A 6,502-nucleotide genomic window follows, 5' to 3' on the forward strand; every position below is an offset into this window, starting at 1 on the left:
GACAGTGCTACACAGCCGGGACCATTTGCAGGTATTACTGGCTGATGACCCAGTGCAAGGGATGAGTAGAAAGCCTCCGAACGGTCATGGATGCTCAACCTTAAATCCCTTAAGAGTTTATTCAATTACCCGACAGCCACTTTCTGTAGCCATGTGAAGAAATGCGACGTCTCCTTTGAGGTGGATGAATAATTGTATTTGGTTTTGAGGGGTGACACACAAATGCTGCATGTGAGCCCTACATGCAGCAGTGGACATGCACTAGTAAGAACCCATGTCCAACATTTTAAAAGGGAGAAATCTGACAACTAGCCAGGGTTTGTGCAGAAACCCAAACAAGATATTCAAGTAAATAACCGCTCATCCAAAACAAGTACCATTTCTGCACAAAGTTCAAGTTTAAAACAAAGATGTCTTTCAGCTGCACTGTCCCTAACAGAATTCCCTTTTCCCACCCATTTTAAATTGATTACTGATTAAAGAAAGGACTCTAAAGACGGGCTTGCATGCTTTTGTGTAGTTATCTTTAACAAGCAAGAGCATCCTGGGTAATTTCATTTAGCACATGTGAATCCTGTGCTTCCAATGAATGTGGGAAAAAAAGAAGCTTAAAAATCAGCTCAGTTTCTCTGCAAACACAATTTAAACAAATCAAATACAGACATACATGTGTTAAAATTGGACTAATTTGCTAATTCTAAAATGGAAAGGCTACATGTTCTACAAAGAGTTCCTCCCATAAAAAAGCAAGTATGAGAAACAAACACAAACAGCACAGCTGGACAAAAAAAAAAAAGAGATTACATTCTTACCCCCATCTACTTTCAAACAAAATAACAAATCTATCCTATTTACCCTTTCTTACAATAGCAACCACAAAACCTGCAAGACGCAAAGACAACCTTACAAGTCATATGCAACCTGTAACCCGAGGGAAAGTCAGACGGACAGACAAAAAATGCCTGAGCTGCACAGCAGCACGCAGCCACTGGTTTAATGATTTCTCTGCTGCTGGTGAATGATCACACAGCAATATCCTGTTCCAGCTAGTTCTGCGGGCCCCCCTGAGGGTCTGGCTGACATGATTCTGGCCTGCCCGGGTGCCACAGAAGCGCCAGCCAAGCTATCAAATTGACAAGATCCGGGCGGCTGCCCTCATGCCTGATATGACCCAGGCAAGGACCTGTGGAGTCAAACTCGATGAGGCAGAAGAATTACTTATTGAGGCCGCAAGGGAAGGGATGTCACAGCCAATGCATTTTGGTGAAACGCCGGGCAGAGACGAGGGAGAGGCGGGGTGGTTAATGTCACTAACTAAGTTGCAGAAAAACAGATTTAGAAAACACAACAGCTGTATTTATAGTCAGACTAAATAGCTGGCATGGTCAAAAATGCCACAGTGCTAATGCAATATAAACAAACCATGTAAATATATTTATGTATATTTTCATACATGCAGTTCTTATGAGCCTGAATTATTTATTATGAATTATTTCGTAGATGAGTTCATTGATAAATCGATGTTGGCCTATAAAAACAGAAAACTGGTTGTGACATATTCCTGAAGGACGAGTGACACTGTGAAATACGTGGGTGTGTTTTATTGTCTAATCATTAGGTGTAGACCTATATCAAACTTTTGGCATTTTTGCATTAAAAATTACTTAAAAGATTAATTGACGTAAAGATGAAACAATTAGTGGAGTAAGTAATTAACTGCGGTCTTTTCCTGAGCAGAAATGCATCTCAATGTTTTTGTTTTTCCTCCAGAGCTTGACTGATACTGGTATTCCTGGGGCCAATGCCGATATTAGGGAGTAATGAAATTCAAATATTGACATATCGGCCAAACATTATTTCATTTATGCAACCATTTCTAAATTAATCCACACATGTCAATACCGATGCATCGGTGTTAATATCTGCCAACTCATATATCGTGGTCGGACTCGAGTCTTCTCAGATCCTCTTCTGGTTGGAAATTCAATATATTTGGATTCTGAACTGTTGTTTGGACAAAATAAGTAATATGAAGGCATTGCATTGGGTTTTACAAAATCGTGATGGCCATTTTTCTCATTTTCCTGACATTCTATAGATCAAACACTTCACTAAGTGTGAAATTAACTGGCAGATTGATCAGTGTTTAAAATCATTGTTAACTGCAAACCCTAGTTCAGTTTACTATTACCGCTTTTCTCCTGTCCATCAGCTAATGAACTGATTCATTTCAGTTCTAATCTGAGGCAACACTCAGAAGAACTGGGACTGGTGAAGGCATCTCAGTCTCCTTTGGTGGCTCAGAAGTCTTTAGGGTTGAAGAAGGCCAAGAGAAGTCATGCTAGAGATGCAGGACTTCAATTAGTCAGGCCAGAGGGCAAATGGTGAGACAGAAAGCAGCTCCATAACTTCTTATTATTCCCTCCAGTGCACACATCTCCACACCAACAACACAGACATGCAGGTGAAAGGTTTATGAGCATCCACCGATGAGCTCCAGCTGCACAGGGCTGCCCTCCCGTCTTGGCACAAGAACCACAAAAACACCACCTTGAGATTCAGAGCCGTGCATGCTGCACGTACGGGCTTTATTTCCTGTGACTGCTGCTAGATGCCAGTCCTCATATAAAGAGTGGTTACATGGCGACGTGGTTCAGTGCTGTCAATAAAAGTCTTTTGTTGCTGTAGTGAAAGAGCACCGTTGATTTATGCATGCCAAGGGTAGAAAACCCCCGATTGACCCCTGGGTGGCATTTTTGAAAGTGCAAGGGGAGTTTAAACTTTAAAAAGATTTGCGTACGCATGGCTGGTGGACGCGTAATGTTACATTCAGGAGTTATTTTGCGCTTCAAGGACAGTTGACAGCGTGTGGGCTCTCCCAGCCGTCCGTTAACATCTTGTGTTTATTTTACGCACTTCGGCTTTCAAACATCGCGGCGAAAGCAGTTTATAAGTTTTATGCAGCGGAAGACTTTAAGAGAGGAGAATTAAAACCCCTTGATTTTTTTTTTTCATCCCTCGTTTTCTTCTTTCGTGCCTCAGCGAGGGTTTCGGCTACGGTGCAACAAGTGCAGCTGAGTTTGAAATCCGCAGCACGCATGAACACGACCAGCGGGGCACACAGGCTGAAATAACTGAGCGTTTAGAGGCACAAATCTCCCAGTGCGTTACTTTCAGCGGGTTCAGCGAAGTTTTAAAAAAAAGTGTCCGAAACAACTCACCGTGGGGAGGTTTCCTCTTTTTTTTGTCCCGGTGTGAAGCTACGGAGGTGAGCGTCGGTGCAGCAGCAGCAGCAGCGTGACAAAGTTTGGTGTGTCGCTCTGTCTCAGCTCAGCATGGCGGCCGACTGGATTCAAACCTCTCCGGTCTGTGATATCGACAGCCAAGGGGAGGGTGCAGGGAGAGGAGGGGGGTGGAGGTGGTGCGAGACCCAGTGGTGGAAGAAGCACTCAAATCTTATACTGCAATAAATATATATATATGTATGCTGTTACAATTAAAGTATTGGCATCAGAATGTTGAATGGCTTCAGGATCAATTACAGGCCTACTGATAAGAATTTATCTCTTTGCAGCTCGTAAAGGTGGACATAATTTGAATTATTTTCTGTAGTCTCCTGCGAGGTTGCTTGAATTTTTAGATTTTGTATTATTAAGAATCTGCAATGTAGCTGGTATCTTGAGTTACCAAATAACATGTAGTGCAACAGATGTATAAAGTGGCAGAAAAATGAAAATTCGGGCTACCGAAGTACAGTAGTTGAGTAAATGTACTTTATGCTACTTTTTATGATAATTATACTACATTTGGTAGGTAAATGTTGTCCTTAATGAGTTTATTGTGTTAGTCCAATATAACACTCTGACAGCAAGCCATTCTGCATTGGTTTGAAGACTTCTGTACTTCTACTGCTCTTAAATATTGAATGCAGGATTTCCCCGTTGCTACTTTTCCTTACATAAAGGACTGAAATGTTTCTTCCCCCCATTGCTGATAACATAAATGAAAACTGCTAAAGACTGACTCCAGTACACACAGCTTCTCTAATGCAATATGGTGCTTTGGTTGTCTTTTTGTTTCAGTGACCTCTTTTTGTATGTCACGCAGGGCTGTAGCCAGGATTTTAGAAATACTGAGGTCATGAGTCCAAAATCCCCCTCCGCAGAACCTGCACTCACTGAACATTTTTACATGTCTGTGATGTGGCACTTTTTAAGTTAACTCCTTGTTGTGTCGTTAAACCCCACGTGGCCGAGGACATGGCCTCAGTGTCCTTTCTGGTGGCTAGCTACAACCCTGGTGAAGAATCAGTTACCTTAAACCTTTGGCTGAGGGGACTCTGGAGGTGGGGCCAGTGGGTTTGAAAGGTCACTGTTGGAGGTCAAAGTTTATACAACATTTTCCTAAAGGAGGAGTGAATCAAAAACACAGTGGAGGAAAGACAGGCTGACCCTTGTCTCATTGTGCAGGGCAGAGGAGGAGGGAGAGGGGCTTTCCATGGCACTGTGGGCCGAATACAATACCATCTTTGAGTAAAAGACAAATCGCTGCTGGTGGAAGATAGAACAGCGCCGCAGTCTACCTCTGTGCCTGCTTTGTGGGTTAGCGCAATAACAAATGCTGAGATGTTTACCTGCCCATGTTGAGCTGCACTAAAGTCTGTTATGTCATGTTACTTAAGCACGGAAGAATTAGGCCTTATCCTGAAATATGCCAGTGTTCCCAGGCATCATCAGTTATACTACAAATTGTTTATTTTCATATCAGCCCCTGGTGATTTGAGAGCTTAGAGTTGAAGGCTGGCCGGAGTTAAAAGGGGACAGTAAGTGCTGCCTGAAATGAATACGAAAAGCAGCTGGGTTTATCTTCACTCACTCTGTGACATGTGCTGCTAAGAGAAAACAGGTGACCAAGGAATGTGTGCTGAAACCCTAATGTAATACTAGAGCTCAAATGATTTGTTGCTGCTTAGTCATATCTGCGTTATAAAAGGTGTATTTTATGTACTTAGTGATTTCTATATGATAAATGTCTGTGTAGGTTGTTCTTGCCTTGTTTGTCCACTTGCTGGTGGCTCACTTACTGTCACAAAAAAAAGACATTTCAGTTCTTAAAATGTAGATGTTAAGAGAAGAAAACAGACTAACAGAGGGACACAAAGACACCACACAGTGAAGGTTATTTGAATGCTGCTCTAGATAAAAATATCAGGTAAATGCCCATCATTTAAATGTGACAGCCCACACACAATAGATGAGAAAGTAATAGAGTTAGGTGTGGATTTCCAGTGTAAGTATATGATCTTCATGCCTGAGCTCTTCAGACACACCATTTGGATATATTTAGAGTCCATTGCTGGTGTATCCATGCTACAAGGCAGACCACAATCATTCACAACACTGGAAGGGCCAGCGCTGGTCTGAGATCAGTCAAGAGGAGAGTGGACATGTGTCGACAGGAAGGAGTTCAGGGCTGACTGGGAAATTGTCCATAATATGATTTCTAATACAAGAGCAAGGCTTTAAAAGCAGCTTTATGGCTGGTGATTGTATATTTATTGATGAGTGACTGACAGCTCAACGAAGAGGTTAAAAAAGACACCCCAAAATGGTGTGATGTTGTTTAGCTGTAGACTAACTATCATGTTGAGGAAATGTAATGGTAATATCACCAAGTACAAGATAGAAACTGGAAAAGGACAGGAGTTTGGTTCCTCTGCCTGGCCTCTCTTCTTAAAAATTGCCTCTCCAAATTGAGTAAATGGAATGACATGCGTGACATATATTTAAATACTTAAGCTGAATGATTAGCCTACATGTCTGGCTCAACCAATAACACTGATAAATAAACTCTAGACATTTTATATCCTTAAATGACTTCCAAGAAATAGCATCATTATTTTGCAGTGAAGGGCTGCAGGTCAATTCACAAGTGTGGCAAAGCAGCACCATCTAGCGGCAAAATACTGAACATGTGATCCACTTATTTATTGATCCCTCAGCGACCCCAAGACCTTAAATTGCGCATGCGCTGACCGGATGGCGTGCCCATTCTATCCGTATCTTATTTTGCTTCAGATATGATGGCGTCTGTGCCTCTGCAACAGCTCTTCAAACTGTTCTATCGGAGACCATGGAGGTGTGATATTTATGAGTTTATACCGGATGGAGGGAACATTGTTTTCACCGGAAGTTCCACCTAACATCTCAACTAACTGCGCCCTCTGGCGAACTTTATTATTACTGTTTTACTTTATTATTACTGTTTTACTGTCAAGAGCAGTGAGCATTCTCAGGCAGTTCAGTTCAAATATGTGATAAGGATGTAATATTGTGTGGACAAAATTACGCAGACTTCACAAAGCAACAGGTGAAGCTTTTATTCAGACTAATGGAGAAGAAAACTTATTTGATAATTTTGATGGTACTTGAAAATTGTTTGAGGTGATTTTTCATGCAAAAACATTTTATGGCTCCAGCTTTGAAAATATGAGGATTTGCTG

At 41.7% G+C, this 6,502-nt stretch overlaps 1 protein-coding gene across 4 annotated transcripts in view; it reads right to left on the bottom strand.

The window, feature by feature from the left end:
- Positions 1–3,447, bottom strand: part of sema4d (sema domain, immunoglobulin domain (Ig), transmembrane domain (TM) and short cytoplasmic domain, (semaphorin) 4D) — a 36,782-nt gene extending 33,335 nt beyond the window's left edge. For 2 of the 4 annotated variants that reach the window (XM_046374265.1, XM_046374267.1), the window contains exon 1: positions 3,222–3,447. The gene's annotated coding sequence lies outside the window, so the exon portion shown is untranslated. The remainder of the gene's footprint in view (positions 1–3,221) is intronic. The other 2 variants (XM_046374268.1, XM_046374266.1) reach the window with 2 other exon arrangements.
- Between the last annotated feature and the right edge of the window lie 3,055 nt (positions 3,448–6,502).

The sequence above is a fragment of the Scatophagus argus genome, chromosome 20 (assembly GCF_020382885.2).
Source record: "Scatophagus argus isolate fScaArg1 chromosome 20, fScaArg1.pri, whole genome shotgun sequence".
NCBI classification, from domain to species: Eukaryota; Metazoa; Chordata; class Actinopteri; family Scatophagidae; genus Scatophagus; species Scatophagus argus.